Raw genomic sequence first — 25,245 nt, 5'->3', positions numbered from 1 at the left:
CTAAAGGGAAAGAACAGCCGGTCGGGCGGTAGGGGGGAGCGGGGGAGAGGCGGGGCTCTTCAGCAGGGAGCGGAAATAGTGCGGGGAGTCAGCCCCTGGGGCCGCCCGGGGAGCTGGGATGCTGCTCGGGCCACGTGCGCCAGGGAGTACTTAGAGTGGCGGCGGCCTGCTGGTGGTGGGGGAGACCCTCTGTGGGCAGGGCCTTGAGCCGAAGCACCATCCCTCAGCGGCAGGGCTCTGAGTTCTGGGAGTACTGACGCCCCAGGCGGGGCCGGCCTTTCCAAACCTGGCCAGGGGCGGCAGAGAAGAATGCGCTTGGTTTTGCCGCGAATCGCAAGCCCTCCGGCGCAAAGATCCAGAGAGAGAGGTGGGGGTGAGTGCGCGGCACTGCCGGGGTGTGTGTGTGGTGGTGGTGGTGGAGATGTCCTGGGGTGTGCGTGTCGCGAGGCAGGCGAGTGTAAAACAAGGAAGCTGCTCTTAAGCCCCTCTCCTCCATAGCCATCCACAGGAATAGGACGTCGCGGGGGAATGTTTTTGCTCCCCTCTAGTCCCCGATTTTTTTTCGGCTCTTTGGGTGATTTTCCTAAGTGATTTCAAGGGTCAGGAAAAAAACAACAACAAAAAAGGCAAAAGCTACCGAAACTCTCCCCAGTTTCCAACGGAAGCCTGTATTTTCCTCGCTGCGTTCTTCTTATCCGAAGCGCTTCGCTCCTAGGCCTTCTCTAAGCCCATCCCCAAGCACCCCCTAGAACCGCTGGCCTGCGGCGCCGAGATCACCTAGACACGCCCATACACCCGCCGCAGCTGCCCTGAATCCACTGGGTTGCCTCCTCCCTGAGCACGCAGAAGCCTATCTCCTCCCAACCTGCAGGCCCACGCAGTCCGTTCTCCCCCAGAACCGCTGTCATCACCACCCCGCCAGGTACCCTTGGGCCAGGCCTGAGTGGTTCTCTTCTGCAGCCCGTGACCAGGTTGCTCCTTGGCAGGCCTCTTAGGATCACAGTTCAGGCGCGCCGCGCTGGCGGTCTGTAAGGATCCCAAACGTGGGCAGCCTAGCCTGAGGTTTCTGTGCCCTGTCGCCTTTTTCTCTTCCAGTCCCCATCCCTGCTCAGGGCTGATTTACAGGGCGGGAGACATCTACCTACCTGCTACCTGGAGATGACTTGGCCTTATGCCCTGAACAGGGGCTTGGGCTGTGTCCAGCTGCCATCACCTGGTTTGTCAAGCTCGCTTTGGTCGGTCTGGTTTCCTCGCGGCGGAGCTTCCCAGCAGGGATCCCGAGCCAGGCCTATGCCATCCAGGCACTCAGCAGTCAGTACTAGCGTGATAGTGAGCACCGCCACCTGCGCGCCGCTGTCTGGGAGGAAAATGCCAGAATACTATTACACTATAGCAGTGGTTGGTTCTCGGGAGTCACTTATCAGAATGTGAGATCTGGTTCCAACGCGTATATCCAGTTACGATCGTTCAGGGGCATTTGCATTCTCTTGTCTGAAAAGAGGATCTTTGAAATCCTGGAACTGTGCTTGACTAATAATAGGTTTTCGTTCCAGACAGTTTAGCTAATTACTGCCATAAAGTAAATATCGTTGCATCCACGGAAGCGTTTCATTTTGTTTAAATCGAGTGTATCTGTTTCTGTACGCTTTTGTCACTTTATACATTTATTCAAGTTCCCCTCCTCCCATGTATGATTAAAGATCAAAGTAAAATGACGGCAAATTCTATGAGGCAGAAGTGCTACATAAATGCATACGCTATAAATAAAACACCTTTTTTGGAGAAAAGCCATGTGCTAATCATTACAATAAATATCAAATAAAAGCATGATGATTCCTTGAAAACTGTAAAGTGTTCCCGTTATTATTCTCTGTACAAAAATTGCTTAATATATGTATAAATGCAGGCAGATAATCATTTTAGTTATATATGCCACTGTTATGTTGTTACCTTCCATTTCATTATGCAATCAAGGCCACAGAAGTGTTGAAAGTTCTCACTGCTTTCTAAGTTAAATTAGCACCAGCCAGAAGTGATTCCCTATTAAAGCATGAAAACCATCCTGTATGATTAATCACAGTACAATGAACTCAGCCAGCCAAAATTATACAATACTAAGAGCAAATTTTTTCATCGAGTTTTTCATTTTTTACTACTCTTCTAGAAATTTCATTTTCAGTGACATCTTGAAAGAGAAGGAAGAGAAAGGAAAAGGTTTCCTCTTTTTTAGTAGCAGTGAACAGGCTTTTTTATTTTGTTGGTGATGGCAGTGTGTATATGTGTATGGGGTTTTGTTTGCTTTGTTAGTTGAGGGATGTTAGAAAGCTATCCAAAATTTTTGAGCAATCTAGAGGCAATAGTGTTTTTGTGAGAAGGGTGAATACATTTTCTACTTTTAAATAAATATCAACTAGGTAGGTCAGTACAAAAAAACATTAAACTGATCTAATTTCTTGAGGGGAATTTTTTACTCATTTTGGCAATTCTGTGGGAGAGATTTTTTTTTTAAATGGTGTTTTGAAGATTTTCACTTGTTTTGCATGTGTTTGTATAAATGCCAGCTTTTCCCAGATTGTGTTTGGAATTGTTTTAAAGTAACCAACCATTTCCCTTCCTTGGGAGACAATCAGTCCAAGTTCAGTAATCCGGGTAGTTCTTTGTAAATTGCAGGCCCTTGTTGAGGAAGTGAGTTTCGATTTCTCGGGTGAGGACCTTCCACATCTATGTGTATCTGCCCCACTCTAAAAATGTTGATCACAATGTAAATACAGCTTTCCTCAACAAAATCAGTTCTATTCTGCCAACATAATATACATCAGAAAGGTTAACTTTGTCGAAAGAAAATCAATTCAATATTCTTCGAACAAAAACTCGTAGACAAAGGACGTGTTTACACAGATATTTATTTGTACTATTTGCGTGTGCTTTTTGGGAGTGCAGTGAGCAGTTTCAACTTGGGGATTAAATTGGAATTCTGGATGCATTCCTTAACTTTTTTTTTACGTGTGAGTTTAACTTCCTGTAGCGAAATTTCAATGTCTATAGACCTTTTAAAATATGATCTGACCTCAGAGGAGCGGCTGCAGTCTTTGGCGAATTAATTCAGTTCAACCTGATCGCCTGTCTGCTCTCTGCGGCTGTCTGAGCGTAAGGGGGTAGGGGGTGGGTGGTGGGGGATGTGGTTATCACGTTCTAAGAAGCAGAGATTCTCTGTGACTCTTCATAGCGCGATCTTCTTAACTCTGATCTCAACCACAAGTCGTGGACCTCGGCCTCCTAGGACGTAGAAATCTTTCCCCAAATCTCCCTGGGGCAAACCACATTGGAGCGAACAACTTCAAACTGTTTCTTGGGAACGAAAACGACATTTCTTACTCAGAAACTTTTGCTGCAGTCTTGTCGCTGAAAGTGACGTCTTACCCTGCCCTCGCTGCCTCCGATGGAGGTCCCGGCCTTTGGGCGGCCCGGGGAGAGCGATTCCCTAGGTGAGGCAGAACCTTTGCTCTGTCAGCGGGCGTCGGTGTCTGCGGACCTAGCCGCTACTTGGCCTTGGTTCCCTGAAGCTTCGGGGGCACCGTATGATCGCCATTGCCCCGGAGACAGTTTCGGCTTCCCTGACCTTGCTGGGATGTTGGGGCACGGGCGTGGGCGGCTGGCCTTGTTCAGAACCGACCAGGAACCCGACCTGCAAAGGACGGAGGCCCCAGGCGGCCGCGGCGCACCAACGCGCACAGCCACAGAGGGGGCAGAAGGCGTGACGCCGGGCCAGCCAGGTCCAGGCCCGCAACTCTGGGCCTCTGGACTGCTCAGCCTCGCCCTACAGGACGCTAGTGTGGACGGCCAGAGGCCAAGCGCTAGGCGGCCCCGAGGCTGCGGGGACTGTAAGTGCCAGGCCTCACTCCGGCCTGCCGGCCTCGGGCGCCGCGTCTCCGTGCTCGAGCACCTGGTCCGCACTGGTCGGGGCCCGCACTTCTCCCCGGCTCGTCTCTCTCCAGCTGCAGGCCAAGAGCCCGGGACCGTAGCTCCTCGCGGATGCGTCTGGGCCTCTGTGCTTGGAATTGCCTGTAGGTTCTCAGCCCCGCGAGACCTCTCCGCGTTCCTGCCAACTGGAGAGAAAGGGGCTTCTTACCTCTCGCGGCTCCCCGCACTCGGAGACCGGACAGAACCTCCGAGTCCCGGACCGCAGAACTTCCGTGGCCTCCTCTTCCCCCTGGCAGCCAGTCTCTTTCCTCTTTTGGCCCCTTACTCCTGCCTTGGGCCCATCAATGGCTACCCCATCCCTCCCTTCCTCATTCTGCCTTTTTCCTCACCACGCTTCCCCCACCGCCTTCTCCCTCACCTCTTCCTGGGCTCCCTGGCTTCCTGTCTCACTGGGTCTCCACTCTTTCCCACCAGTTTCACTTTTCCTTATTTTTTCTTTTTACTCTCTCCCCCATTTTATTTTACCCCCCTACCCCCTCTTTTCTCACTCCTCCGACGAGGCTCTCCTGCTCTTTGTCTCTGGCCCCTGTAGGTGTTTGACAGGGAGGGAATCCTCCCTGGAATGGGTGGGCTGCACAGGGTATGATCAGACTAGTTGAGCAAGGCCCCATTCCTGAGCCCCAGGCCCCTTTCTCCATCCCACCCCTGTGCTTACTGTCTCCTGAGCTGCTCATAAAAATGCCCAGGCACCTTTGGGTGTGTGGTAGGGACGCTCCTCTGCACTCCGCTCGGGTCTGTAGGACCTGCCCTACCTCCCACCCCCTATCCCTCTGCAGCCTCAGCTATGGGCCCACTGGTCTGTGGGGCTCCAGATGGTGGGCTTGGCCACCCTCTGCATGGAAATCCCCTCTCCAGGCAGATCCCGTGGAGCCTCCATTTCCTTCTATTGTGGCAGTCCCGAGGATCCCAGTGGAGCTGAGGGTGCCCAGAAGGACCTGGGCTCCAGGCATCCCTTGAGGGCACAGATGGAGGCTCCAGACCAGGACCAGTCTCCTCCCCACTACACACAGGCTAGAGCAGACTGAACAGACCTTCCCTTCTCTCTTTGTCCTGCTAGCCCCACTTTAGATTGGGTGTTTAGCCTTGAGATCACCCCAGCTGGGAAGTGTTCCAGAGACTGCCTTAAAATTGAGAGGCCAAAGCTGGGAGAGGAGAGTGAGGTCCCCAGCTCTCACACCAGTCAGTGGGGGCAAAGTCTGAGTACTCTGTAGCTGTTCCCTGCCCCCTATAGTCTCTTACTCTCTTCTTAGCTCCTGTGTATGGGGCCAGTGGAGCAACTGAGTCACTGGTCTCCATAGAGGAGACTGGGTCTGGGGCCTTCTCCCCTGTGACTCAGGCATCCCAGATGCACAGTCGGAAGCTGGCCAACCTCTACCCTTTTACCTCCCATCTGCAACCACATTTCTGAGGTTGATGGCAGTTGTATCACTCTAATAAATACTCGGATGGATGCAGATCTGAAATATATGTTTCTATGGACTTATCTTTCTCCTTGCATGAAAAGGAAGGTGATTTCCTATGTAACACATCAGTGTGTGCACATGTGGATAGGCACAGGGAAGAAGGCACTCAGGACACCCCATAAATGAAGACTCTGCATTAGAGTTCTGCTTTCAGAGAGTGTGGTCAAAACAGGAGGACTGGACCAACACTCATTCTGAATCCCCCTACCCCCTTTTCCCATAATAATGTGAATTACTGGTAGTGACATGTGATTTGGAGAGAAATATTTATATGATCCAAGATGAAAACTAGCTTTCATGAGTATCAGATGCACTATTTTCATATAGGCAATTTATGGCATCATTACAATTAGTCTTGTACAAAGTGGTCCCCATAATAACTTGTCTGAGCTGCAGCCAGAGGGAATAGATTTTATTACCAGAGTTGTAACAACTGTGTGTATTGTTAAACATAGTAAAACCACACTGAAAGTCTGCAATTTAGACTTTTAAAAATTCCACATGCCCCCCTACTATTAGTATAGTAGAGGGGGTGGCCTGTGTGTGTGTATTCATACTGTGCCCCCCACACTGAGTGAGCACAGATGTGGGCACATATGAGCATTTTACACCTCCCACAACCAGTAAGACAGTACGTGTATGTGAATGGATGCACACAGCTCATGAGCATCGTGTGTAAGAGTCTGCACCTATGACACTCTCCTCCGCAAGGAGAACCCACAGAGTGAAGAAGGGGTGGGGCATGGAAGATGTGGCTTTCTCTAAATCATAATCACACATCATGCCTCTGTCTCCGGCTGAAGCATTGACCCTGCAGTCCACCAGAGGGGCCTGGAGCCTGTCCTACCTTTGTAGTCTTGTAATCTAGAACCAGTCCCTCAATTCCGCTAAACAGCAGTTTTCTCACCTATACAAGGAGATGATAATGGTTCAGACTTCACAGGCCTGCAGGAAGGATTAAAGAAGTGATGGTAGGAAAGCACTTCAGAGCCCTCAGCAACAAGAGGGCAGTAGTAAATGTTCTTTTGATGGGGGCTGAGGGTGGGCACGAGGGATGGTTGTTAACACAAGGAGGGAGGCTCTGAACCTTTCCTTCACGGAGAGGTCAGGGAGCAGGATTCCCAGGTGCTCCTTCGCAGTTGGGGGAAAGAGCATTATTTAACTCTCAAATGAAAATGTGTACTTTTTTCTTTTTGTGGCCCCCAAACAAGGAGACTAGTTCTCTTAATCGAGTTTTAGGATATGCTCTTGGAACCATGAGCAGCCTCCTCTTGGCTTCCCTCCCCTCGCTCCTCACCCTCTGGACCACAGCAAACAAATCCCACACCCAGACTGAGCTTCCCGCTCCCACAAATGCATCATTTTTAGTGGCAGTAAACAAATCCCCCAAGACTCATGTCATTGTTATAGTGTTTAGATAAAGATCTGTCCAATTAGTGTCTGCGCTGGAATGTAAATAGATCAGCTGCCCCGGACCTGCCCAGGCAGTGGGCACCCTTCTCCCACCAGGGCTTGCCCTGCACGCCTCTTCTCTCCTTTTCCTTCTGGTGTGGGCAAGAACATCTGGCCTTTGGAATCACATGTTTGTTTCTAATCTCTTTGCTTTGTCCCACATCCACTGTGTGATTTCAGACAAGTTACTTACCCTCTCTGAGTCTTTTGCATAAGGAGGAATTAATAATGACTATCTCTTAGGGCTGGGGGTAAGCAGCATTAATTGTAGAAATACTGCTCATAACAGTAACAGCAAAAATACTCACACCAGCAATGTTCACATGGACAGCATTAGCTGTTCATAGCTACAAGCACATGGCATGGCTCAGTGATTAAGAACTTCCCCACTCCCTATCCTCCACCTAAACTGTTAGGCCAGAGGTGGGCAAGTCATCTGGGTAGGGCTGGAAGACACATGGGTATGAGGATAGGAGAATAGCACCAGGCGTGTTGTTAAACCCTAAGCTGTCCACCACTGTTATCATTTCTGCTTCTTGCAACAGCTCTTCTCTATGACCCTATTAATCTAACCATTTTACAGACAAAGAAATTGAGGCTCAGAGAGGTGAGATAATGCCCAAGGTTAAGTTACTTGCCTTCCACACTCAGCTCCCTCTCTTTGCCCCTCTCCCTTTCCTGGGCAGCTTCAGAGTGACCAGGCTGACCTCTGTGCACAGACCACCTGCCCAGGCACTGTTCTCTCTGCTTTTAAAACTTCCTACTGGGTACTTGACAGCCCTCCCCACTCCAAATCTTCCTGCTGGCAGTAGTAGTCCACAGCCCCTGAGAAAAATGTGCCTGGGCAACGGGATTCACTGGAAGCTGCCTTAAAGACAAACAGGCTGCGCAGGAGCCTCCTCCCCTTCTCTCCCCACATGCATCCCCACAGGCTGCTTCCTTGCTCCATCTCGGCTGGTCTTTGCTTTCTCTTCAGCAAGAAGAGGGGCTGCCAGCCCTCTGCTCTAACTTCTCAGGCACCTGTCATAGAGTTAATACTAATCACAATTTAAAAAATTCCCAACTGGTAAAAAAAGCATTCCACATGTATAATCTTTCAGGTGGTTACAACATCCTTTCAAGACAAATATTATTGCTCCTCCCCCATCGTTTCAGAACCATAGAATTTGCAGCCTGCAGAAATAAAATGACTTCTATACTGTCACAAAGGAGGTAACAGGTGGATGCAAGACTTCCAGGCAGGTGAGCTAAATGCCCCCACTCTGTGGTCTGGCTGGGCTGGAGAAAGTGGGGACTGTCCCAGTTTTTTCCCCGCCAGATTCCAGGAACCAAGACTCCATGGCCACTTGCCACCAAGGAGACCTTCCCCCAGCGTGTGGGGACCCCAGAACTGACCCTGTAGCCAGAGGCTTTGCTCTGGGAGCAACTCCTCCTGAACCTTGATGTCTCCGCGCTGGGAGCAATGACTGCCTCAACATCCCAGAGCAAGCCCACCGAGGACCCTGGGAGCCCCGAGAGCCCCACCCTGGGCACCCTGGGCTCCCTGGGAACGGGCTCTTCCAGGCGACTCCTCTCCTTTGTCCCGACCTCTCAGGTCACTCTGCCTACGCCCTCTGCAGAAGTAGGAACTTCCCACTGGAAACCAAACCACCGCAGCCCGGCGGGGCCAGGGACGGGCTGGAGCCAGGTTCCAGACCTTGAAACTCGGCCTGTTGGAATCTGAGCAAGTGCCTGTACCTCGGGTGTGAACTGGCGTGCTTCCTGAAGCTCAGTGGTGGGTTCAAATCCTGTCTCCACTCCGTCTCCGGACTAATTTCTGAATTCTGAGCACTGCTTTTCTGATTTGTAAAACCGGGAATACTAAAAGTACCTACCTCTGGTTCCTCTGAGGATTAAAGGAGATTAGTTGTATGAACCACTTAGTTCGGTGCCTGGCACAACAAACGCTCAATAAATGTTGGTTTATTACAACTCTGGGACTAGTGGAGGCTGACTTTTCCCGTTTCTGGGTGTGAGCTCCGCGTCTCTGTGCGCAACGAGGCTGCGGATGGGGCCGGGCGGCGCCGGTAGGCGGTGGCTGGACGCCTAGGCGCGAATTTTTGGAGAAGAGCCATGTTAACCCCTGTTTCGTGGCTTTGGGGCTGGGCCCAGGCGGTGGCATTAACTCAAGCAGCCGCGGCGCGGCCTTCTCCGCGTGTGCGTCTGTTCCGAGCTGCGTGCGTGTGGAGGCCCGTGCGTGTCGGCAGCCGGTCCCTTTGACGCGCCTGCGGGGACCTCACCTGCGCTGGATTTAGATTTAGGCCGGGACAAGAATCTCTGGTTTACCTGACGGATGCGTGGTGTCCGCGCTGTGTATACAAACCCAAGCAAGATTCGAGCTCTCGGGTGCTTGGCCTCCTGCTCATCGAACGATTTGCGCTATTAATGGTTATTTTATTTATATCGTTAGAATTGTCCCCCCCGGGTCTGTTTACACCAACGTCTGGCCGTCGGGGCCGCAGTGTTTGGACAGGGGATTACACTAATGGATGGTGAGCTGGGAGGAGGGGAGGAGGCGCGGCGGCAACCGGGCTCCGGGCCGCCGCGCGGGGTGGGCCTCGAGCGAAGAGGGAGCAGGCCTCTTCTGGGCTCGACCTCTGACCTTAGGAGGGAAGGAAACGTGTCTGCCCGCGATAGGAAGCTTCGCCTCCGGTGGAGTGGAGGCTGGAGGTGCTTGCTCCCGAGGGGCCCCTACCTCTCTTCTCAAGGCTGATTCCAAACTCGAGGTCGTCCCGCTTGGGTGAGTATATGTCAACAAACAAGACCTGGGGCTACCAGGATGGCAGCCGCTTTGGTTTTCCCTGCCGGTAGCGGCCAGCTTCTAGTGCTCCTGGCCTCCAAATCCGGATTAGAGCCGAGCCCCGGGCGCCTGGCGGCCGGCGGTGTTAGAGCCACGTTCAAAAGGCAGGCGCCCAGCAAGTGCGCCGCTCCCCAAACTGGGGAGGCCCGACAGCACCCTGTCTCAGGTGCGCTGAGCAAGCCCACTTAGCACTGGTGCAAAATGTGGCCTGCGCACCCACCCCATGTAGTGCAAAGGCCACTATTTGGCCAACAGGCAGGTGGTCTGCCCGCTGGCGTTCAAGACCAACAGGGATGTCTGGGATCTAAACAACTTTCATCTTGGAAAGAATAGGTCTGGAATTCTTGGCTTTGGCGCAAAGCTGCTTTGCTCTAGGGCTAGGGCCAATGCGTAAAAATATGTAACATTTAGTTAGCATTTATTATGTGCCAGATACCATGCCAAGCATTTTTACTCTTAACAACAATCCTAAGAACAATTATCCCATTTTACAGAAGAGGCAGTGAGAGGCTTCAGTAACTTGGGCAAGGTCTCACAGCTACTGTCGGAGCCAAAACTGACCAGGTAGTCCAGCCTCAGAATAGCACGTTTTGGGGTTCGATCACACATTTGGGACCCTGATATAAACTGTGGGCCCTCTTCCCAGAAGAAAGCTCATGGACACTGCAACCCTTTGTCAACAATTCCAGGGGCTTCCCAGAACACCCCTAGACCCGTCCGGGGACAGCTGATTAATAACTTTGGCTTGACAGGTTACACAAACGGCCTTTCATTTAATTTCTTGAACATAGACTAGGAAGGTAGTACTTTTTATATCCGTTTTATAACTGACGATTCCTTAAGTTCAGAGAGGTTAAAGCCACTTGCTCGAGATCACAGCTGGTGAGTGTGGAGACGGGCTCTCGGGTCTTTGGACCGTAGAGTCTTCCTGTGCACCACTTCTTCAGTCTCTCCAGACCCTGAAGTTCTTCTTTTCTTTCTCTCTTGTCTCTGGCTTTCTCTCCCTCGGACGTGAGGCCAGCCCTTTGGAGGAGCTGGGTTTTTCTTGGGGGCCTCTGCGAGGTACTCCGCTGGCGGGGCCGCAGAGCCAGGACCCCTTGCCCTGTGCACTGTGGGCCGCGCTGCCAGAACTCGCGCTCCGGTAAACGGTTTATCTAAAGACAACTTCTGTTTCTCGTTCGCTGTCGGGAGTTGCCCTGCAGGCAGCAATGAAAAATGCGCCTTTTCCCGACTCTGGCGCTGGTGATTTATGTGGGAACCGTCCTCACCCGCAGGGCCTGTGCTGCTCAGCTGGCCTAGGGGGTAGAGGGCGGGGGCGGCCTGGAAGAGAACCGGCGCCCCGGCCCTTCCAGCGCTCGCTTTTACGGCGCCCCCCTCCACCCCTACCTCCGGGACATTTTACAGCCGCTCCCCCAGGAAGCTGAGCGCTTTATCGCGGTAAGGTAAACACCATTATCCCAGGTCCATTAACACCGAGATTTTGGCGTTGTAAATAGAGAGCGAGAGGGCGAAGAGCAGCCCCCGCGAACTCCCTAGTAAAACGCTCAAGGTTCTCCAAGATTTATGGCCGCTGATTGGCCCCCCAACCTTCTAAGAAATCCCAGTCTTGACCAAAGCCAGAAGGTGGGGCGTTCCCCCCAGCCTAGAAATCCCGCCCTGGCTGTTAGAACTATGAGGGTAGGGAGTCCCCAGGCCGTATCTAGCCTAGTCATTAATTTTCTTTAAGTCACAGGCCCAGGAATTCTGATTCCTTTCCGCCTGTGGCTGCACAGATAAACTCTGCAACTCCCCAGAAGCTCTTAGCACATTGCAACCAGTGTAGATGGTGCCAGGGGCCAGGATGCTTGTGTTCCAGGTTCCTTCCTCATTTGTAAACTGGATAGTGCTTTCAGCAGCTACTTAGGAGTCCATAAAGCGCAGAAGACTTGCAGTTGGTGGGCGCTGCCCCACACCCTGTGACCTGGGGCTGTCATTTGGCCGGCTTCTATGTCCTTGCTTTTGTCCCTCTTTTCAAAACGAAACATCCACTGTATTTGCTCTCAGCCTAGCCTATATATGAAATCAACTAAGGATGATGGTGCTGGCACACAGCAGAGAAGATAGTCCTAGGTCTCCACCTCTCTGAGTTTCTATTTTGGATGAGTATCTAGTGACCTGTTCCAGGAAGTTTCCGCTCATCTGAGAGTGTGGTTTCCTTATCCCCTCAAGTCAATATTTATATTGACAAAACAGTGGATTTTGAACTAGAAAAAGTGGCTTAGTTTGATTGAGAAAACAAAGGGATAAGTTCTCTAGACCAAGGGAAACTTGAGGAGAAAGGCCACTCCTCCCATAGTCTTGAGAATTCAGTAATTCTTGACAGTCTTCACTGGACGTAAGAGTTGGCTTTTGGGGAGGGGCAATAGGAAAAAAAAAAAACAGGGTGCAAAAGGGGGCCAGAAATTGTTTTTGGCCCTGTGGCATAACTGGTTCTGTCTAGAGCAGGGACTTCAACCTTTTTTTTTCTGTACCAAGGACCCCTTTGAAAACTTTGACAGTCGGGTGAAGCCCAAAGATCCCGTTCAGAATAATATTTGTAAATGTACAAGATAAAATACATACCATGATATTGAAACAGTGATCAAAATCTTTTTAAAGAGTGATAAAGTAAATTAATATATATGCTTCTTTATTAATTGATTAAATAATAAAACCTAGTGGCAGGCCTAAAAACAACCAAAATTTCAAAATAGTGATGAATGTAAATGGCATTTTCAGGTATCTGCAGAAGCAGTAACGTGGTACGATGATATCAGTGATTTCTATTGGTGACAAAGCACAGATACTACTACTACTGGAGTTTGTTGCCTACATTCAAAAGTGAAGAAAATGCTAAACTACAGTTAGAACTAGTAAGACAGAGATATAGTCTTCCATTCAAATTCATAGATTCCTGGAATTCTGTCCTCAAGTCCCTTGGGGATTTATAAACTGCCAGGTTAAGAGCCCCTAGTATAGGGACAAAATGTAGACCAATTCATCTCAAAGACTGGTCTTTGGGTCACTTGCATCAGAATCTTCTAAGGGTGTTTATGAGAATCACTGCTTCTACTCACCATCAATTAGCACCAACACTGCCTGGCTGCCTGGCTGATGAAAGGAAGATCCTTTTGGAGAACTGAGGGGTGGCGTGGGAAAGCAGGGATTCTGAGCAGAAGCTCTTCCATGGAGACTACTTTGAGGTGGTGCATGTGAACTTGGTGGGCACAGAAAGCTGGAGCATCGGAGGACACCAGGGAAGGAAGCTGGAATGGGACATTTTGGTGAAGTGTCCCAGTGTGCTGCAGAGGCTCTGGATAAACTTCAGAAAGGAACTGGTCCATATCTCCACCTTGTTCCTGTATTTTACATGTAAGAAACTTGTCAAACGCCACATTGTTGGTGGTGAGTTCAGAGCATACCACACGGTCAGGGGCAAGCCACATCCCTATGACCCTGTTTCAATTTCTCCAATAGCTCTCTGCACTGGCTTCCTTTTTGCTCTCAGGTGCTCCTGAGTTCTGAGCTTTTACAGAGCCTTCCCATGTGGGCATCTTTGGCACTTTCATTCATTCACTCAGTGAATGCTAGGGACCAGGCCTTGTCCTAGATGCCATGAAAGATATAGAAATGACTACCGAGGCAGTCACTACCTTTAAGGGATTTTCAGATACTCTCATCATGACCAATCTTAAGTAATCCCAGTAAGCATGGAAACTCTTGACCTAGGTCTGCTTTGACTTTTGCAAACATGCCAAAAACCAAAGAAATCTCACTGGAGGGGAGGAAGAGCTTGTAATATATTGATTAGTTGATTAGTTGGGTCCTGTCTTTCATATGGTAAAAGGTAAGTTTTGCTAGTTAGACTATGAATGTTGATGAGCATCATTATAATGTTAAAGTGTTGAATAAAGTGGGACTGGTTCCAAATGTAAGAAATGTGCAAGACACATCCAACACAACACTTGAGGATAATTATGAAATTGCTGGCCCCAGATCAAGCAAGTGATTATAACTGACAGCACAGAGTAAACACAGCTCTAACACATTTCTACCTGGCTTGAGTTTAGCTCTAGCAGCACTGTTGGCCTAACTTTATATTATCACACATATCTTCATCAGGTTCTTGGATCATGCTCTCAGAGATAGCAGGTGGGTCTGTGTGCAGAATTCAGAGTTTAATAACAACAAGGAAGAGCGGAAAGGGAAAAGGATCTAGAGTCAGAAGATATGGAGTCAAACAGATCTGTTTCTGCCATGTAAGAAATTTTGGACTTGGGCAAATAAATTGAGTTTGGATTTTCTCTTTGGTGAAATGAGTATAGTAATGCGTATTTCATAAACTTGTTAGAAGAAGTAAGGTGATGTGTGATAAAAGTGCTTTGTAAACTGTAAGTCACTACATAATGTGAATAGTTATTATGTGCTTTGGAGCCAGATGGACCTGGATTGCAAACCTGGCATGAACCACTTACTTGCCATTTGTGGAAGTTTTTTAACTTTCAGGACTTGGTCTTCTCATCCATTAAATGAGACTAATAATACCTATTTCTCTGGATCATTGTTGTAAGAGTTAAATGAGATCATTGTATGTAAAAGAATGCCTACCACATTGTAAGGTAGCCAACAGCCATTCCTAGGTTGTCAATGTTGGGATGGGGGTGACTGTGTCCTATTTGTCTTTGTGTTCTTAGAACATGGCAGAGACTGCTGAGTATAGTAAGTAGGCTCTTAATTTTGGTTGAATGAATGACTAAGGAAGCTTTATATATGTGTCACTAGGCACAGCATAAGCTACATTTACCCAAAGTCCTCACTGACCCAAGAACACTTGTCCTGGGTCAATTTCAACCTTAGTTTTACCAGAATGGGGCTCCCCTGAATTCATCCCTCTCCTAGAGAAAGATGGGGTCATGATGAGATTCAGAGCATTAGTAACAGCAAATGGCTCCAGGACATGGCTTAGGAAAAAGATGCATGTTGCTAAACTAAATTCATCAAGGAAGCAAGCCATCAACAAATGTTTGTTGAGATATTATGTGTGCCAAGCATGTTCTAGGTTTTGGGGATTCAGCAATAAACAAGACAGACAAGATTTCTGTCATCAGTCCCTTTAGCCAGTGCAGAGTGACACCTAGAGTTTCTGTTTCTTTTCTTGTTTTCTTTTTGAGATGAATGGATTTGAAAATCTGGAGGCTGAAGTGCAGGGCACTTGCCACGGTGACTGAACCTGAGAAGGCAGTCCATAGAATTTTAAGATGTACAATGGACTGGGAAAGTAGCACAGCACAGTCACATACACTGGTCACAATTAACAGAGGGAGAATGAGGGAGAGGGCAGCGAAGAAACAGAGCTGGTTTTCTATTGCTGCCCTAACGAATTACCACACATTTAATGATTTAAACAACACAAATTTGTTATCTTACAGTTGTCTAGGTTAGAAATCTGACATGTGTCTCATGGTTTTAAAATCAGTGTTAGCTTTTCTGGAGGCTCAAGGAGAGAATCCATTTCCCTGCCTTTTTCGGCTTCTAGAGGCTGCTCACATTCCTTGGCTAACAGCCCCCTTCCTCCATCTTCAAAGCCAGCTAAGGCTTTCTCAGCCATTTCTGACCCTTCATCTATAGTCAAGTCTGTCTCTGACCACAGCTGGGGAACTTCCTCTGCTATTAAGGGTTCATATGATTAGGTTGGGTTCACCTGGATAATCCAGAATAATCTCCCCATATCAAGGTTTGTACCTGCAAATTTACCATGCAAGGTGACATATTCACCAGTTCCAGGGATTAGGATGTGGACATCTTTGGGTGACCATTATTTTGCTTACCTGAGAGAGACAGACAGACAGACAGACAGGAGAGTGGAAAGGGGAGACAGGGAGGGGTTGGGAGGAAGAGCTCAGAAACATTTGCCTGGTGTCTTTCCCCCCAAAATGGGCTTCCCATAACTGAACAATTAAGAATGCAGCTAACATTCAGCATTTTCTAGTATATTACATTTTACTTTTTGTTGCATGTTCAGCAGCTGTAGACATAACATGTGACACTCAAATGGCACAAGCCAGTGCCATTAACTCCTGCCCCCTGATCTCATCCAGGAGTCTCCTGCGACATGCAAGCTATCTACGAGTGTAGAGGAAGTCAATTCCTTGTTAAGTATGCTTTATCTTTGTCATATTTCCAGGTTTCCATCTGATGCAAGATGAGCCCCAGGCAAAGCTGTGGGAAGCTGATGTTTGTCTTTGGTGCCGTTCTTGTCTTTCCCACTAAACAGAAGCCTCTTCTTAAAAGCACATACACAACTGTCTGAGGATTCCCCCCCAGCCTTTTCTTTAAGGTATACAAATGGGGAAAGACTAGAAAAGGGTATTCCAAAATGACAGTAATTGTTAGGAGATGAAATTATGGATTTCTTTCTTATTTCTTTTGTAAACAGTATCTACTGTTCTTTTGAATATATCAATTAAAAATGCAAATTCACAAGTGTTAGCCATTTGATGGAGAACTAGTTTTGTCATATGGAACCGAGAGCTGGAGATCAAGATTTAGATTTTGTGGTTATATTTCTGAGGAGGCAGCCTGGCTTTGAAGTGAGGAAGGTCAGACTCAGGCAGATCTGGGCTGGAGCCCTGGTACCTCCATCTACAACCTGGCTAACTCTGCACAAGTGATTCAGTGTCCTCAGGTGTAAAATGAGTAAACTAAATAACTTTTACCTCATAGTGTTTCTGGGAATTAAATCACAGAGGCATGCAAATTGCTTAGGCTGGTGTCTAGCACATAACAGACTCTCAATAAATACAAACTATTATTTTTAGATAAGAGCACATACATTCCTTAATCCAGCCTTCAAAGCAAATATCAAATCTATTATCAGGGACAGCAGGGGTGGTCATGTTCCCAATTTCAGAATGTGGCAATTATGGACAAAAAGAATGTGCCTCCATTTGATAACCTTCAATTTGGGTGAAGGCCCTTAAGTAACTTAATTATATTGACAAACACCATTGGTAATGCAGGATATTAACACAAAGAATAAAAAAGCAGTCTTTCAAGTTTATTTACTTAATACTTATGGAACACTTTGTATTTTCCAGACCCTCTAAGATAGAGAGCTCTGTCCTCAAGAATTTGTAGTGTACGAGGGGATAAAAAAAATGAATCCAAATGAATCCAAATAAAAAGATGCAGAATAGATAATAAGCACCATATCATGGAAGGTTAAAGATGGAGGTTTCCCTGAAGGGTGGAAGGGTGGTTAGGCTTCCTGGAGATGGTGGAATTTGAGCTGGGCTTTGAAGGATATGGGGGTTTTGACAGGGTGACTGGGGGTAGAGGGACATTCTGGATTACTCTGCATGCATTTTCAGATACAAGCTTCCACCAGCACAAAATTCAGTCCATGTCATTCCTCAGAGCTATGCTCTTTGAAATAGGGAAGAAAGAATTTCAATTAATATTATAACGGTTCCTAAAATGATAAATGTGTAAAGAATTTAGTAACATAAGATGCTTATATTAAAAAGTCTCTTAAAAAGGCATATGTTAAAAATGTATGCATAGTATGATCTCAATAATGCAAAATGCACAGAATAAAATGATAGGAGATACTTAAAAATGTTAGTATTTGTTGCATCTAGGTGTTGGGTCATGGATTTTTTTTCTTCTATATCGATATTGTGTGTGTGTGCTAAATACCTATAAAGGAGTATATAAAACCTCTATGTTCAGTCTAAATAATAATAACAATATAAGCTATTATGAACTTAGCACCTAGGTAAAGAAATAAAACTCTACTGGTACCTAGAAATTCTCTCTGTGCTCCTCCCCAATTGTATGCCTTCCTTTCCACCAAAATAACTATTTCCTTGGAGTTTTTCAACATATATGTGTATGCCTAAATACCATATTGTTTAATTTAGAGGAAAAAAGCTGAGTGTCAAACACAAATCTAGCTGTGTGAGAGAGCACAATATTGCCACTATTATGAAGGCTCCCAGAAGGAAAGGAGGTGAACAGTCTCTGGGTCACAGTCCTCCTACTGAAGCTTTCGTGAGTATATCTGAACCATCTGGGAGAAGTCAATGATTAAGCAAATAAGTAAGTCCTGAAGTCTAGGGCTCTGGGACCAGAAAATCTAGTAGAGCTATAGATTTATAGACAGGTTATCCAGTAGGTTCATGGGCAGAGGCAGTGGGCTGTATGTTTGTTTTGCTTCTAAGCACCTATAGATTCTCTCTAATGCTCAAGAGTAAATCCAAGGAGTGGAATGAATGTCTTCAGCTGGCCCACTCAGCTAGAATTTGATCACATGTTCATGGCAAGCAAGTATAGGTAAGAATCTGGACCAGGCTTACCTGGGCACTCTGTCCTCAGGTTCAAAGGAGTATAATGGCAGAGGAAATCCTGGTGATGACTGAGGTAAGAATGTCTCTGGTCTTCAGTCTAACTGCTCCAGTCTGAACTGGCTGTCATCTTCAACGGGGTGGGGGCAAACTATTCTCTTGGGATCTCCACCACTCTCTCAGGGATTCCTTTTAATGCTCTTGTAGGTTGGCTTACTGGTTACCTGTATCCCATGTTCTCTTCATGGTTATTGCTTTATTTTGCACTATTTTGAGAATTTTTCGAAAAAGGAAGTGTTCACGGGAAGTCAACAATGTGAGACCTTGAATATCTTAAAATGACTTTTATTTTATCTTCATATTTGATTGATTGCTTATCTGGACCTAGAATTCTTGTTTGGAAAATAAATTTTCTTCCAAACTTGGAAAACATTGCTTTGTTGTCTTCCAGCTTCCTTCTTAGTGTTGAGAACTCCTCTCCGAACCACCTGTGTTCTCTGTCTGGAACCTTGTAGAAATCTTTCACCCAATGTTGTGAAATTCCACACTAAGGTGCCTTCCTGTGTACCTGTTTTCATCCATTGGTTGAGTATTTGGTGGACCCTTTCAGCATATCTGTTCATGTCCTTCGATTTGGGAAATTTTCTTGGGTTATTTCATTGATTTATCCCCTCCAGTTTTTTCTTTCTCATTTCTATCATTTAGATATTAGATCTTTTGGATTGAGCCACTATTTTTCTTTTATTTTCCTTTCTATTTTTCACCTCTGACTTTTTGCTTAACTTTCTGGGAGATTTCCTCAAGGGTATCCTGCCTTGATAGATTAGCTTTTCATTGTTGTTTCCATGTTTTTCATTCTCAAGAGTGCTTTTTAATATTGTCCTCTGAATGTTACTTTGTTGAATACATAGCCTGTTGTTGTTTCATGACTGAAATATCTTCTTTTATTTCTTTGAAGGTAATATTGATAATTTTGTTTTATTGTTTTCTTCTTCCTGCACAATTGCTGTTTCTTCCAGGTTACTTTTTTTTTTTTTCTGGATCTTTAGGTTTTATTTTGGGCTTTTTGATCTTTGCGTTTCACAGTAATGGCTTTCCTCAGATGTCTGGTCATGTCTGAATGTCTGGTGGTGATTAAGAATGGGCACCTAAAATGTTGACTGGAACTTCTGAGAGCAGGAGTGGGGCTTTGGACACTGAACTTCCCTGTATGGTGATTTGGGTAGGCTACTTTTTGCAGAACCCCTGATAGCAAAATCTTTAGGTATTTCCTGTTGGGCTGGTCAAGTTCTCAAGGAAGAATCTTCCAGTCTGCTGCCTGGTGCTGCCTGTTCTGAGGATTCTGTAGTATAAACTGGACTGGCTCTCAGCTTTCCCCATTGCTAGCTTGGAATTTGGTTTTCTTGGTTCTGTTTCCTGTCCCTACTCTTACAGTTGGGAAATGAAGAAACTAGAGAACATACAAATGAAGGGGAAAAAATTTTGTGAGAATGTCTGATGTCTATTTTTTTTCCCCATGGTACGATCTTTAGAATGTTTGATATCTTGATCCGGGTGATGGTTACATTTGTGTACACACATGTCAAAATTCATTGAGCTGTACACTGAGATTTGTACATTTTACTGTGTGTACCTGAAAAAACAAAGAAACAACAAAACAAAGATAAGATTATGATATGAGGTTAAATTCTGGATCTTAACATTCATTTTATTTCAGAAAGAAGTCAATTGAATTATTTATGTCCTAGATGTTCAGCTCTTTCATCACCGGCGGGTAGTAACCAGCAGAATGCCGGAATTGGAAGGCACTTTGGAACTAATTCAAGCCTCACCTATACAGGGAAAGAGCCCTGTATTTGCTCCAGAAGGCATTCTCCGAGCGCTCTGCTTGGCCTATTATACAGCTAGCTCAAGATTCTTGGGGAGGGGAGAAGGGAGGCCCAGAGGTCTGGATCTTGAGGGAAAGGAACTTTCAGAGGTAATCTGCCCAGTTGACTGTCTTCGCAGAGGCACCAAAGCAAATTGCGTCCAAGTTGCTTTATCAGGTTTTGTTCCTTTTGACAAAGTTCTGAACATTTGGGAAGAGCTTGTCCTGGAGGAGTGGGTCATAGTGTGACTATGAGGAAGAACCGTGGAGGAACACCTCACCTGCTATTGCCCTACCAGGGACAATCCAAAGCCAGAGACTCAATTTCCAAGCCCATCACTAAACCTGTGCCATGGGGTGAGTCAACACAAAGTACTGTTATTCTAAGTAGCCTCAATTGATAGAATCATAGTAAACATTAGGAGCCAGAGGCTTTTAAATTGATCTGAAGTGTCATTCTGGTTGTTCTTTCTACTAAAATTTCCCTCATTTGGTAATGTGCTGATTTAGCTCCACATCCTCCCTTTTTTCATTATATTTTGCATTTAACTGTAATTTTATTTATTTGTTTGAATAGGTATTACATTTGTTTTTAAAATTTCAAAAGGTGCAAGTCTCCTGTTTTCCCACATATCCCAGCCCCTAGTTTCCTTCTCTAGAGGCAATTAATGTTATACATTTTTCTAAGTCAAGTCTCTTTCAGAAAAATTTTGTGCACATGCAAGCAATTAAATACATTCTTTTTTCTTTTGCCTTTTGCACAGGTGGAAGTATTCTGTACACAGTTTTCTGCACCTCTCTCCCCACAAAATGGCGGGTTTTGTCGATGTTGTTTAATATACTTCTACATAGTATTTCATTGTATGGATGAACTACAGTGTATTCAACCAGTCCACTAAGGATGAGTAGTAACATTTCATCTCTACTTTTTCTTTTGCAGACTTTATATTCTACTCTTTTTTCCTCACTATTCTTTTAAATTTTTATTTACTTTATTTTTTTAAAATGGGATATAAATAAACATTTAGAATTTTAATAGATATTGCCAAATTGAACACTAAAAAGGTTATACAATTTACACTCTGACTAAATACATGAAAGTGCCTGTTTTGCATTGTTCATAACAGGCAAATTATGGAGACAACTCAAATGTTTATAGGCAGATAAACAGATAAAGACAATGTGGTATATACATGCAATGGAATGTTATTCAACCTTAAAAAAGAAGAAAAATCTGCATTGTGACAACATGAATGAACCTGGAGGACATTACATTAAGTGAATCAAGCTAGTTAAGCTAGATAATACTGTATGATATCACTAATATGTGGTACTTAAAATAGTCAAACTCATAAAAGCAGAGAATAGAACAGTGATTACCAGGGACTGGGGGAAAGGTAAATGGGCAGTTGTTACTCAACTGGTGTAAACTTTAAGTTAAGCAAAATAAATACATTTTAGAGATCTGCCAGTTGCCATAGTACCTCTAGTTAACAGTCCTATATTGTGCATTAAAAAATTTGTTAAGAGGGTAGATCTTATATTAAGTGTTCTTAGCACACAAAGGGACACAAGGAAGCTTTTGGAAGTGACAGATATGTCTATTTTCCTCCACTGTGGTGATGGTTTCATCGGTGTATGCATATGTCCACTCATCAAATCGTACAATTAAATATGTGAAGTTTTTTGTATATCAGTAATGACTCAATAAAGCTGTTTTAAAAAAGAGAGAAAGTGCATTTTTTTTACAGCTTCACCAATATAGGTTACTCTCAACCTGTGAAATATTCAACCATCTAATAAGCTATATTTGTTCATTTTTAACTAATACTTTCCATAATCTTATCATGCAGAGGTAAGTGATTGCTTGAACAAATTTACAAAATATTGAAGAGCAAAATAAGACAATTAAAAAAATATAAACATAATCCCACCCAGCAGCAACCAAGTTACAATTTGGGGGGAATTTACTGCCAGTGCTATAATTTATGTTCCTTTTCTTCTTTTTGGGGGTACAAATGCAGTTAATATACTACATATATTGTTTTTAAACTCACTTTTTAAAGTTAATAATATGATGAACATTTTCTATATTACTGATTACTTCTCTGTCTTCAACACATTAAAATTTTTATTATAAAGCATTTGAAACATATGTAAAAGCAGACAGAGTATCATAATAAACATCCACATATAAAATTCCTAGATCTAAAAATTATTAACATTGTCCCATTTCACTTCACCTATTTTTTTTTATTTGCTGAGTATTTTAACTTACTTTCTGGCCATCATGACATTTTACCCTACATCCATTTTTCTAGATTTTAGTAAAACTGTTCTCTCTCAGTTTTCTCCTTAATTTGGTATTATTACAAGTGATTTTTTATACACACACACACACACACACACGCATACATATGTGCAAACATGCATACTTTATAAGTATGTGATACCTATATATATAATATATATATAATGTGATATCTATATCTATATCTATATCTATCTATATCTAATCTATATCTATATCTACATGGTAGAATTACAGGGTTTCCCTGAAGCAAAATGGTAGAATTAGGCAAGCTCCTTACCCTGAGGTAACCAGCACCGTTGTCCTTTATCTAGGGACCCAACAAAAACATTCACACAGAAATGCTAGGAACTTAAAAAAACAACAAATACTACTAAAGAGCACACGAGTCTTAAAATCTTTCTCTTTAAAGCAACATTAGCTGTGAGGTAGGTGGGGAAGATATTAATATCCTTATTTTACAGGCCAGAAAACCAAGGGTCCATGAAGTTTAGGACTTGCTATAAGCCACAGGCTAATGAACATAAATGGGATTCTAACTCATCTTCTTACTTCAAAACCAAATATTCTTCCTCGTAACAGTTTTCCATCTTAACAGAAGACTGCAGAAGGGAGCGATGCTTCCCACACAATGATGAGTGGGTGGTGTTGGATTCTGGGCTTTGGAGGAAGATATTTTGGGAAAGAACTTCTTTTCCAAAGACCAGTCTTTCTGCTCTACCCGGAGTGGGAGCACACGAGGGTCTGCCTTGAGGGAGGAAGCAGTTGGGGGAGATTTTGCAAAAAGAACAGAAAGGATTTGGAAATTTGCTGGACACTGGGAATGAGAAGGAGGCACTGGGGAAGATGCCAAGGCTTGAGCTTGGATAAAAGGAAGATTTTGGACGTGGAGCTGATTTTAGAGAAAGGATGACAGTACCCATTGACTGACATACTGTCTTTGGAAAATATCTAGATAGAGGTACTGAGTGGTCATTTGGAGATTCAGGATTACAGCTCAGAAAAGGAATCTGTAAGGCTGTAGAGTTAGGAATGGTTGAAATAGAGACAGTAGTAGGTAAAGGACATGGTAGGAGTTGGATAGAGACAGAGAGAGTGGAGAGAGCCAAGGATGAGGTCATATATAGGGTCATCAGGAGAAGGAAGGAGAAAACCAAGAACAAATGGAGGACACCCAGAAGCAGCATCAGAGAAGAGAATGAGAGGAGGATGGTATAGTGTCATCAAAGTCTGATGAAGGGTCCTACCAAAGAAGGCAGAGCTTATCAACAGACCAAAAGCTACAGGACAGTCAAGGAGGATGAGAACTGAGAAAAGGCCATTGGATGTGATGACAGATGGGGGTGTGTCACTGAACTAAATAGGGGAAAATCAGGTTGCAGGATTATGAATGGGGTGATGTATAGATAAAATAAGCATATGTCTCTCCATCACCTTATGCTCCCATACATAAGGGGTCACTGGCTCACACCAGGGCAAAGTCACGGGACACCCCCTCCTCTCTCCCTGTAGCTCCAAGCCCCTGCTCCCATTCTCTTGCAAGTACACATTGCATTCAGATCTGCTGCTGTTGCTCATTTAAACTACCTTCTTCCTAAATAAATATTGACAACAGGTTATAAAACAAGGCTCTTTGCCCTCCAGTATCACCTATGTTCTACACAGGTTGTGTACGGAAGGTTCCAGTAATAATAAGAGAGAGAGAAAATGTGTGCGTGTATAATTAAGGTATAACATGCATATATAAGAAAGTGCACAAATCTTGTGTAAAGCTTAGTGAATTTTTATGTAGTATATGTCTGCGTATCTATATCCTGATACAGAACAGTTTTAGCACTCTAGTAGGTGCCTTTGGCTGTGGTTATGGAGAACTGGTCCAATCCCAGAGATAAATCCATCCTGACTTCAATATTGAACTCGTGAAAGGCAGCAGGATAGCATGATGGGGCAAAGTGTGGACACAGAGCTCCTACCTGGGTTTGAATCTCAGTTCCACCACTTACCAGCTCTGTGACCTTTGGCAACTTACTTAACATTTCTGTACCTCAGTTGCCTCATCTGTAAAATAAGGCGATAGTGGTACCTATTTGATAGGATGATGCAGAAATTAGAGGAGGCCAGAGAATGTGCCTGGCATATAGGAAGCACTCAGTAAGTGTTAGGTCTTTTGAAGCCATTGGTGGGAATTCCAGTTGCACCACTAGACCCAGTGGAGCATACATTTAGGGGTGGGCCATGTTGACCCTTCAATCCCACCTGCGGTCATTTCCATCTTGCTTAGAAGGAGCCATGGCTTTTCACTTCATCTTCCCTGTCTCTTCATGGATTTCTGATCTGCCCTGTCCTTGGGCACTGCACACTCAGCTGAGCGGGTGGAGACGCCCAGGCTGCCTCTGGTGGTGACCTTATCAAGATTTTTCCATCACACCCGCTGGGTCATCGGAAAGGCTTATTCACTGTGCAGGCCAGTCAGCTTCCAGGGAACTCATCAGCAGACTGGAACCGGGGTGTGTGTGACCTGCAGCTGCTCCCAGGGCTTTTCCCTTCCTACTCCCCACCCTGGGTTCACCTCTGGAATTGGACCAGTTCTCCACAATTGCAGCCACGGTGACAGGAAAGTGTGATGGATGGACAAGGAGCTGTGGAGTGGCAGGGTGCTTGGTCAGGAACCCAAGGCTGTGTTTATGAGAAGGAAGAGGCTGTTTCCTGCAGCAAGCATAATGCAGCTCTAAAAAAGGCAAGGGAAATACATCATGCAAGGGAGCATAACCCTGGGAGGGCCACTGGGAATCCGAGTACCAGAGAAGCCCTGGCAGGTCAAGGTGCCTCTGACAAGGCCTTTTTTATAGGCCATTTGCGTGAGGGTTCACTGCTGTTCCCTGCAGAGCTGACAGCCACTCAAGGTCTCAGTGCAGAGGCTGGAAGCTAATCTTAGCTGTTGCTTTCCAGACCTTCTCCACCGGCCCGCT

The 25,245-nt window shown here is 45.5% G+C and overlaps 2 long non-coding RNA genes across 2 annotated transcripts in view; one reads left to right on the top strand and one right to left on the bottom strand.

The window, feature by feature from the left end:
- The first annotated feature begins 359 nt into the window (after nucleotides 1-359).
- Nucleotides 360-20,015, top strand: LOC118912922 (uncharacterized). The gene is made up of 4 exons (XR_008998983.1): nucleotides 360-373; nucleotides 15,938-16,090; nucleotides 17,976-18,174; nucleotides 19,816-20,015. It is a non-coding gene; the product is annotated as an uncharacterized LOC118912922 (long non-coding RNA).
- LOC118912923 (uncharacterized) overlaps nucleotides 16,097-25,245 on the bottom strand; it is a 74,067-nt gene continuing 64,918 nt past the window's right edge. Inside the window, exons 4-5 of the long non-coding RNA XR_008998984.1 lie at nucleotides 18,111-19,731; nucleotides 16,097-18,049 (exon numbers count right to left, since the gene is read on the bottom strand). This is a non-coding gene — a long non-coding RNA (uncharacterized LOC118912923). The remainder of the gene's footprint in view (nucleotides 18,050-18,110; nucleotides 19,732-25,245) is intronic.

This window comes from Manis pentadactyla, chromosome 8 (assembly GCF_030020395.1).
Source record: "Manis pentadactyla isolate mManPen7 chromosome 8, mManPen7.hap1, whole genome shotgun sequence".
NCBI classification, from domain to species: Eukaryota; Metazoa; Chordata; class Mammalia; order Pholidota; family Manidae; genus Manis; species Manis pentadactyla.
The sequence above is the reverse complement of the archived record's forward strand: the minus strand, read 5'-3'. Positions and strand labels throughout refer to the sequence as shown.